At 42.4% G+C, this 10,093-nt stretch overlaps 1 protein-coding gene across 1 annotated transcript in view; it reads right to left on the reverse strand.

Annotated features, from left to right (window-relative positions):
• The window catches only part of TRAPPC9 (trafficking protein particle complex subunit 9), a 242,591-nt gene extending 241,302 nt beyond the window's left edge, over positions 1–1,289 (reverse strand). Inside the window, exon 1 of the mRNA XM_053466161.1 lies at positions 1,281–1,289. The gene's annotated coding sequence lies outside the window, so the exon portion shown is untranslated. The remainder of the gene's footprint in view (positions 1–1,280) is intronic.
• Positions 1,290–10,093: the final 8,804 nt, after the last annotated feature.

Below are 10,093 nucleotides of genomic sequence, written 5' to 3' on the forward strand. Positions count from 1 at the left end.
ACCATTGCACTGAGTGTATCCTCTATAGTTTATTGGTTCAGAGTCTCCCTCGGGGGGCCCCAAGCGGTGAATGGGTTAAACCTCATGTCATTAACGCCTTCCCTGCCAAGAGCCTGTGACTCGCCGCAAAGCAATACAGATCAGCCCGGCTGCTCTGCTAGCAGAAATGACTCGGAATATGTGTTAGATTGTGCTATCTTTGCTTTATTGTAAGGACTGAACCTTTTTTGTTTTTTAATTGCTGGTTTATCGACCGGGTTATAACCCGTACGCCTGGCCAGCCCCTAAAACCCTAAACGGACCCACCTTCCCTAACGTGATGCAATTTATTTATATAGCGGGACTGTTCACTTGTACAATTTTCTCTTTAAAAAACGTAGTCAGGGTATTTATGGATGGGGAGGCATTGAATGTAAACGTAGAGGTGGCGTCTCGGTGTTTTTAGGGGCATCCATGGTGTTCGGATGTGCCAGTTATTTATATGCAACCTGATTTTACTTTTTGGGGTTTTCCTTTTCTCTCTAGCATTATGCAATATGTGATGTCATAGATGACAAAAGTATATATATTTTTTTTCCTGCAATAATATCATTTTGTCCTCTGTTTTGGTCTCGGGTATGTTGTCTAAATTAATACGTTTCCTATCTTTACCGGCTGTCTCTCCTTTTGGTCCCTTGGTTGCAAGTAGAAACCTCTGTATGTAAGCGAGGGGCTTCGAGGCATCACTTCACATAGCTCAGTGAAGCGTTAATCAAGTAGATAAATTAACCCCTTAATGACAAAGCCCGTACGGGCTCAAAATGCATTGTTTTTAATGGGTTTAAGGACAACCCATTGTCCTTGAGGGGTTAAAAACCGTCTAGCGGGTTATTGCCTTGATCTGGGCTTTAATAGAAACATCCAGCGTCTTTATTACGACCCAAACCTGCCTTTTTCATTAAGCGTTATGCAAGTGGCCGACGTTCCTGCACCGTCGGTACTCGGCGTTGCGTTTCTGCAGGCCGGCCGTTCGCACTAACACGTGGCTTTGGTGGCAACGTTGGCGTATTTAGAGTCGGTCTTTATATTAGAAGTGTGCTGCACCAAAAAGAGTTAGATCTAAAATCTATGCATTGAAAGGGCGCGCTTACAGAAACGCAGCAGAGGTTGCCGTCGGTACGCAGGTAACGTCTGCGCAGAGGATCACCGTGATGCATTTCCGCAGGCAAATACAAACACGGTCGCGTTGAACGGCATAATAGATATTCATTGCTTTCTAATCGTCGAGAGCCGCACCGCACTTTGCTCCCTGTTCTTTTACGCAATTTCAATTTAATTTAATTCTTCCTTATCCTTTTTCTAGTGTTCTAATTTCACGTGTTCCTCTTGTACTGGTAACTTCTCGCTTTATAATCCCACCTCGCTGTGTGTTAGTTTTATACTTTGCTGTTACGTTGTTGCAGTGGAATGACGGAAGGATTCTATTACCCGCTCAGACTGTTTGTGAATCGCAGGGGTATGTTTTCGAAGCACCGGGGGCACTTGGCATTATTTCTGATCAGCGGTGAGTTAGTGTTACAAATGTAGTGGGAACTCTGGGCAGGCGAGTGGCGTTATCGGAAGTGTGTATGAGTATACCCCCCCCCATCCTCCGGGTATAGATCGTATACCTTAGGCAGGCTCGCCGCTTAATATGAGAAATCATTGATGCATCTGTGTATCAGATCAAAATCCGTGGCAAGCCAAACGTCGTTAACCATCTCCATCGCCGTATGGCGGTGCCGTGGAGTTTTTTTTTTAATTATTATTGTAAAAACTATGCATTATTTGGTAAATTATTGCAGCTGGACGGTGCTGCACCTCAACGCCTTCAATTAATTTTGTAAATATGCAAGTGATGGCTTTTTTAAGTTCTAGGGCCATGTCTTCTATATGCAGCTCACTGTGATACGAGGCTCGGAGAGCGCTGATTGTGAATATGGCGACGTCGGGCTGCAGCGGCGTGTAGCGCTCCAGGAATGGCTTGGCTACCCTGAGAGGGGCAAAGGTTTTATTTTAATAAAATTCACTGCTTTTTTTGATAAATTTTCGAAAGAGGTGGTTCTTTGCTTCCCCCTCGTGTCGGTCTAGTTTAGAGCAATAGAAGCGAGAGTCGGTTACGTTAATGCTGTCCTTTGAGTCTACAGGCTGATGACGGGCGAATTTGTTATAATAATTCCTAATGACTCTTGCAGATTAATGTATAAAATAAAAAAAATAATCTGAAAGTGGGGGCGATTTGCCCGGATTAGATTATTGTACGTACTCTAAATACTGTTTATACACTGTGTGCGGGAGTCATGGGAGTTGTAGTTTAAGAAGCAGAGACCCCAAGGCAGCATTCATTAGAAAAAAAAATTGCAGTTCTTACAATTTATGGAATCGCCAAATTATATTATTTTTCCTCCCATTTGATGAAAGCTCATTGGCATCAGCCCTTCACGATCAGTGATCAATAAACGCAAACTCACTCTCATGCCTGTCCAAAGAATTAGACTTAATTACTATAAAATGTATCAGTGCTGTTAACCATATAATATATATATATATATATATATATCTCCACGAGTGTAAATATTTTAGTGCATTTAATTCATAAACTATAATGCACACCATTGATTTCTAATGTTTTTACCATTAACTCTATTTCTGTTTGCATAATAATCTCCTGATCAGAACTCTGTAATTTCCTTAAAGGGGAAAAAAATGAAATTCTACTGAATCCGTATACTTTTCACGTAATTCTCCACACTATGGGATGTCCAGCTCCAATCCTCCAGGCTCTCGGAACCCGTCGGGCTTTTAGGTTGGCGAGCGTCCCGCTGCTGTCTGACGCTCCAAGTTAGTTCAATTGATTGCGTGCTTAGTGTTCCCAATTGATTTAATCCTTGGAGTTTCACCACTCTGATGCGGATTCTGTGGGTAACTCCTGTCCTTACCCGTTTCTAACAATGTCATATTTATTTTTTTGCTTTTTATTGCCTTTTAATAAAGGCATTGTCTGATGATGTAATAGAAGAACAGCGGATGGCGTTTGCTGCGTTCCTGCTTTAAAGCAGGTCCTTGCTGTTTCGGTGTGATTGACAGGCGATGCTTTTGGGAGGGATGTCTGTAAAGTTAGGAAGGAAACTCTTAATGGTTTTTAATCATGGTTACTTTTCACTATCGCAGAGCATTGAGCCGATTGCTTGGAGTTCCACATTCCGCTCCGCACTGCATTCTGCGTCCAGCGCATTTAATTCAATTGTTTTGTTTGTTTTTTTGTGGGATATTAATGTTGGATCGGCAGACTTTTTTGTTTTGTTGTTTAGTTTGTTGGCATTACCAGAATCTTTTACATCAGTGACTATTTACTTCCGTCGCAGTCTTTAGAGAACTTTGCGGTGCTAACAGTCTAGCCAAAGATTCGTCGGATCTCGGGGCTCCTCTAGACCTACAAACTCCTTTCTAAAGACGACGGTCTTTCATTAGCGACCCCATTCAATGTGATTAATAACCAGCATTGGATTAAATATGGTTAATGTTTACGTGCTCGACGAACAAAATCTTTATCGCGCATCCCATCGGCACGCGGGTTTCAGCCGAGCCAGCAATACGCAGCAGTTTGATCGTTTTGGGTGTTTGTTTAGTAGAAAAAGTGATATAAATCCGTATCAAACTACACTTTTAACCCCTTAAGGACAATGGGCGGTCCCTAAACCCATTGAAAACAATGCATACACGTACGGGCTTTGTCATTAAGGGGTTAATGTCGGCCAAATAGTCGTGTTTCTTTATTGATTGGAAGGTAGACTGGAGATCCGGGTCAATGTCGCTATAATTAACAAATATTGTTAGTTAGAAATAATGCTGAGTATGCATAATAATAAAATCGGTGGGAGTGCCTTTCCGCGCATGCTCGTGGGGTCTCATTATACCCCCTGGAATCTCAAACTAGCCCACGGGGAAGAAGTGTTCAGCTAAGGGGTTACTGATGACTGGGTAAGGGGGGAGGGTCATTTAAAGTTGCCACTCAGAAGTGCATATGATGGCTGGAATGTCCCTTTCGATGGAATCTGACCGCCCCATTCTTACATTTATATAGAAATATCAGAGGGGGGTATTTGTACTTTTAACCCCCCAGCTGCCGGGGGCCGAGCAGTCGTGTTGCTTGGCTGTTTGGCAGCTCGCGGGTTGCTATAATCTTCACCCTACATCTTTCTGGGTCTTAATGCAAGCTACAGTGACCCCCATTCCTTCTTAACCCCTTCAAAGCTGGGTGTTTCATTCTCACGATAAAAAGTAGGGTATCCCCCCCATCTACAATTGAAACACTAACAAGGTGCTATTTTTTTTTTTAACTGTACACAAAACTGTAGTATTGTTAAACGTCGTATTTTATCTAGATAGTCGTTTTTTTATGTAAAACAATTAGCTTTGGTGTCTTTGTATATACATTTATTTAGTGTGTTTGTTTACATGGCCCATTAACCATATTACGAGAGTCCTTCTGCTCCCTGAAAGATTTTGTGCTGTAATCAGTGAATGGCTCCTAAAAAGGAATAGTTTATAAAAATGCACCAAATATGAATATTTAGCCCAGGGCTGGATAAATCCCAGGAGCCAGGTAGACCTCTTCTATCGGTGTCTCTGCCTTCCCGACGGTTTGTCCGCGCCATATCGATGCCACAATGTTTCAGTTTTTGGTTGAGAATGCTGAGGGAGCCCCATGTTGTCCCAAGTGGCTTCTCTGGGTTACAGTGACGATTGTCTGCCTTTGGCAGTCACCGGGCCGGCATTCTCTGTGGGCTTGTCTGTTTGTTCCATGGTAGCGCGCATGGTCGTTGGGTTTTTCTTATCTGGTGTCTATACTGGTATCATGGCCGTGTTCCAGGCTATCCCACAAGCACCATCTTTTCTACAGTTCCTCCAAGCTGTGGGGTGGCTTGTGGTGGTCGTCTTACCCTAGATGTAGGAAGCAGCACTTTTTTTTTCTTATGTTTTGCTAGTTTGTGTTACAAAGGATCCCCCCCCCCCATATCTTCCCATGTCGGTCTTTCTAACCTGCCGGCGTCTCTCTGTATACTACCAGGGAATGCCAAGTAAAAGACTTGTAAAAGGACTGTTTCCATCTGTCTGTTGGATGTGACTGTTAAGACTTTGGCACCAAGAGTTATGTTGAAACGCGTCGGACGTTACTGCGGGAGGAAGCTCGATTCACTCAATAGAGAACTCCTTTCGTTGTTTGAGATGAAACCACCTTACGCGCTGATGGATGCTTTCTATCTGCTTTGAGCTGTCGGGTAAATATGTAAATTTATCAAAGCCTCTTCTTCTCCGATGAGCTTCTTGGCCTCACCATGCAGTAGACCTTTATTTTAGCGCCCCCCGTTCACTGGCCACGCATGGTGGTCTCTGAATACAGCCAAACTAACTGAACGCGTCCCGCTCTTAAATTGCCCCAACACGTTTAAAAAAAATACCTATTAACGTCCTTCCGTCTGCAGTCAAAAATAAAAGGAAAAATCCCCTCCTGGAGTATTTGTGCGTTCCCTGTGGTTTCGACGCAAATGGGCTGAAAAGCCACGTTTTTTTTTTGTTTTGTTTTTTTTAACACTTTGTAGGTGTTTATCTTCTGAAATGAAAGGTGTTGCTCCACTCATACAAAACGCGGTGACCTCTTTAGAATGTTGTGTAAAGAACCTTAACAGATCTGACATTACATTCTAAAGGTTTAGCCAAATAAAACAAACCTTAAGATGTTGAAGTTTCTATGGCAACCTATCAGTGCTTGTTTCTGTGCCACATGACATTCCTGACAAATCACAGGCCTTTTTTTAGGAGGTGGAATGGCAACTTTTAACATATGGGTCTTCCAAAAGGGGGGGAGGGGTGCACTATCAAATATTACAGGAAAGCCAAACGTCTTCCGTATGATCTGAGAATGTCTATTTGTGTCCCTTTGTTTGAGTTGGTTGTGGAGTAGAAGACGTGCGCGGTGCGTTCGCTGCCCCAGGATCAGCCAATGAGATTGTTTCCGCGTTCTCATATCTGGTGTACGGTGAGATTGTGCCATATCCGACGGTCCTGTGTTTTTTTTGTTTTTTTTTCTGCCCGGGATGCTCTTGCTTTCGTTTGCCCCAAACGGGAAGGAAAATGCCAGCCAACTGGCCACAGTTGTGCGCTACCTCAGTAATTGCCTCTACTGTCAGAGCGGGGCTTTGTGTGCGGCGGGGCAGGTAACGGCGAACTTATCATCGGGTTCTGGCAGTTGGGGTCTCTGGCAGTTGGGTGCTACGCTCTCTTCACTTTTCCAGCCTCTGTATGCGTTTTTTTTTTTTGGTTTTTGTTTTTTTTTTAAATCGTTTTATTCATAGAAAAGGCCGAAAATGACCAAATTTCAAAGCCAATAGGATTTAGCATCGCATTAATACGGACCGGTTCGGTTTCATATTCTTTCGTGATATCATAATACTCTGTATACCGATTTTGTCCTCCAAGCAATGCAACTTTTTCTAAAAGCAGAAATAGGTGTTTTTTTGTTTTTAACCCCTTGTGCCTTTTTTTGCTTCTGACACATCATAAACATGGCAAAATAATCCTATAAAAATGTAATTTCTCTTCTCTCTCCCAGTGTATCGCGAGACCGTTTCAGACACACATTTTATCTACCTAAAACTATTTATAATCACGTCCTTACAAAGCTGGATGAGACTGGCTATAAGATAACTTACCTTGACTATGACTTTTACTTGAAATCCCTTTTTATCCAGTAATTTTATTTTTTAATCCTGCAGTCTTATTTTATATTAAAAAAATTAAAACTTGTGTGCCAGCATAAGACCAATATATATAACTTTTTTAATTTTATTTTTGCCACAAAACTTGTCTATATGGGAACTGTCAAGTGGCTTGGTTTTTTTTTTTTAATTTTATTATTTTTTGTGTTTTGAAATTTGTATCATCAGCTCTGTGTAAGCTATATATAAATACATATTTTATTAACTAAAACTAATCACACATTACTATGCTGCAGATGTAACTTATCAGCATTATTGCACTTTCTCAAAATATGTCCCAAATTCGGATCGGTACACGGACGGTGTTATATACATTCTGACAAATACGTTGGGCAAAAAAAAACGTGAATAAATGTAGGTACCTCAAAAAAAAAAAAGCCTGAAAATGCTGCATTGTAAACCTTTTATGAATTTTTATTTTCTTGTATAATTTTTTTTTTTCCGAGAACTAGTTTTTAACTTGTATTTCTATGTGAACGTTAAGTCCTAAATAATAATGTACTTTTATTTTTCCAACACACTGCCTTGCGGCTGTGGCTTCCACGACCCCAACCCCCCCCCCATCCCCGGATCTGCAGTGCCTTTCGACCTACGCATTGACGTTGGGCACTGCGTCCATGTACTCTCCATCCGCTGCCTGCTGTCTATGCTCTGTGGCACAACGTATGTATCACGGGCCGCCAATATGTATCACATCAGCTGTTGATGAACTAGCTTGCCTATACATAGGCTAATAGTTGCTGAGTGTCATGGGAGTTGTAGTTAGAAAGCTGCAGAGCTGCCTATTGGCTATACTTAGGTCCCCTTACAGTTAAAAAAAAAATGGCGTGCCCTGTCTTCTGCACCCCTTTCTTGTGTGATTGCTCTGAAAGGGGAGGAAAAATTGCCATTTATTGTATGAATATTTTCAGTTGGTTTAGTCGTACCCCGGCGCACTATGCTGTAAGTTGGTTCTGTGCGGCTGTGGCCTTTTTTTGGCACTCTAACTTCCACCACCCTCAGCCAACCGCTTAAAGGGGCCGCAGTTGCGAAATTTGGAAAAATTTGCTCCGGCTGTTACTATTGGAATGGAGTTTACATCGTCGAATCATGCAGGTCCGGTTGTAACCATTCACTGCCAGGTTCTCTGCGATATAATCCCTGCTGGCAGAATATGGGTTAACTGGTTTTATTTTTTTTTTACGCTTCAATAACTAGTTTTTTGCACTATTTTTGCAATAAAATGTTTCACTGACTTATTTCTGCCCCCGTCGGTTTTCCTCATTATTTCAGTTTTGCGAATATTAAAGCTTTATCCAGAAAGCTCCAAATGCTGTAGCCGATCTCAGACTGATGTGAATGTTGGGTAACCTGACAATATTTTCTATGTAAAACCTGTTTTAAGTTTCTTTTTTTCTTCTTCTTGTAGTATGTTGATAAAATAAAAAATTTAAATACGACTGTTGTCCGTCTTTCCGCACAAACGCCGGCGCTTGTCACGTTCCTTGTTTGTGGTTGTAGTCCTTACTGTGAATAGCTCTCCCTGGGCAGACCCCCAAAAGTTCCCGGACCTCCATCACTCCATCTGCACCCCTCCGTTCCATATCCGCTTTTCTACCTCCACCTTTTCCCTGCTACCTTTAGGGTAGTAGTTTGACACTCAGACGGCCCCTTGAGGAATACCAGCTTTTTTGTACCTTAAAGATGCCCCCAAGTGAGGGATTTTATGGAAACCGTTTTGATTCTTGAATGAAAATAAAAAGTGCACTTACCAGGAAACGTATTAATGAGGCTTAATGCCGCACATACTATAAGAGCATATATAATATATTTACACACCAATCAGCCATAACATTATATAATGTATTTGCTCGATTATAAGATGAAGATATGAATATTTTTGGGGAAAAAAGCCTGAATAGGAAAGACTACCCTATAGGAAAAGTTTTACTAGTAAGTATTAATGTAAACTATTTTTTCATGTTTAATAAAAACTGAGAAATTTTTTTGTTTGCCAACTTGCCCCCCCGTTATGCACATCTGCCCCCAGGCTTTCCTCTCTGTCCCCCCAGAAATGCCTTATACCCCCTATATGCCACTCTGCCTCCAGAGGAGGATCTGGGTCTCCTGCAGCGCTGCGGGGGATCTGGATTTTATTCTTATAGTCAGACCTCTCTGAGGTCCGATTATAAGATGACCTCGAATATAAGACGAGGGGTATCTTTCAGAGCGTTTTTAAAAAAACAAAAAAAAATATGGTGTTTGTATATGTATATGTATGTGTGTGTGTGTGTATGTTATTGTATTAAGCGCTGCGTAAACTGTTGGCACTATATATAAATTAATATATGCACAGATCAGCCATAACATTATATCTATATATATATAGATACACATGCACTCTCACTTGTTATCATGGCGCGTGTCAGTGGGGGGGGGGGATATATTAGGCAGCAAGTGAACATTTCACCCTCAAACTTGATGTTAGAAGCAGGTAAAGTTGGCAGTGTAAGGATCTGGGTGACTTTGATGAGGACCAAATTGTGATTGGGAGACGACCGGATCACAGAATCTCCACAAGTGCAGCTCTTGTGGGGGATCCCGGGCTACAGGGGTCAAAAGCAACCCAAGGAAGGAGAAGTGACCGGGTCATGGGCGGCCGAGGCTCATTGATGCACGTGGGGGTGGCAGGCTGCTGGTTCTAATAAAAATGAGTCGGAACACGCAGAGCATCGCAGTTTGGGGCCGCAGATCAGTCCCATGCTGACCGCTGCCGAATGCGCCTACAACGGGCACGTGAGCGGAAGAACCGGACCGTGGAGCGATGGAAGAAGGCGGCCGGTCTGATGAGTCTTGTATTCTTTTATACCACAAGGATGGCCGGTGCGTTGCTGGAGAACACACGGCACCGCGACGTGTCCATGGGGGCCGCACCTCGCAGCTTCCAGGATCTGCTGCTTGTGGAGGTAGCATGCAGATTGTCAGACACCTTAGGGGGCGTCATAAAACTGGAAATCCTTTGATCCCTACCTATGTTCCAATCTTTACATTCTTGTTGCAGTTCGTTACATCTATGTTGCATCTTCTTTCCCAATGTAACCCTGTGTGTGTGAGCCTTTCACAGGCTTCATCGCGGTATTAAACCCTCCATTTTCTTATCAAAGAGGCATTTTCTTGTTTCTTATTCGAGCTACGTGGATTTAAACTATTTACACCTAGATGAAGGTGTGTCAGCACCTGGAATCCCCTTTCCCAAATATACCCCATTTCTGATGCTCCTAACATTATATATATATATATAACTCCCCTGCTTTAGG

The sequence above is a fragment of the Spea bombifrons genome, chromosome 5 (genome assembly GCF_027358695.1).
Source record: "Spea bombifrons isolate aSpeBom1 chromosome 5, aSpeBom1.2.pri, whole genome shotgun sequence".
Classification (NCBI taxonomy): Eukaryota; Metazoa; Chordata; class Amphibia; order Anura; family Pelobatidae; genus Spea; species Spea bombifrons.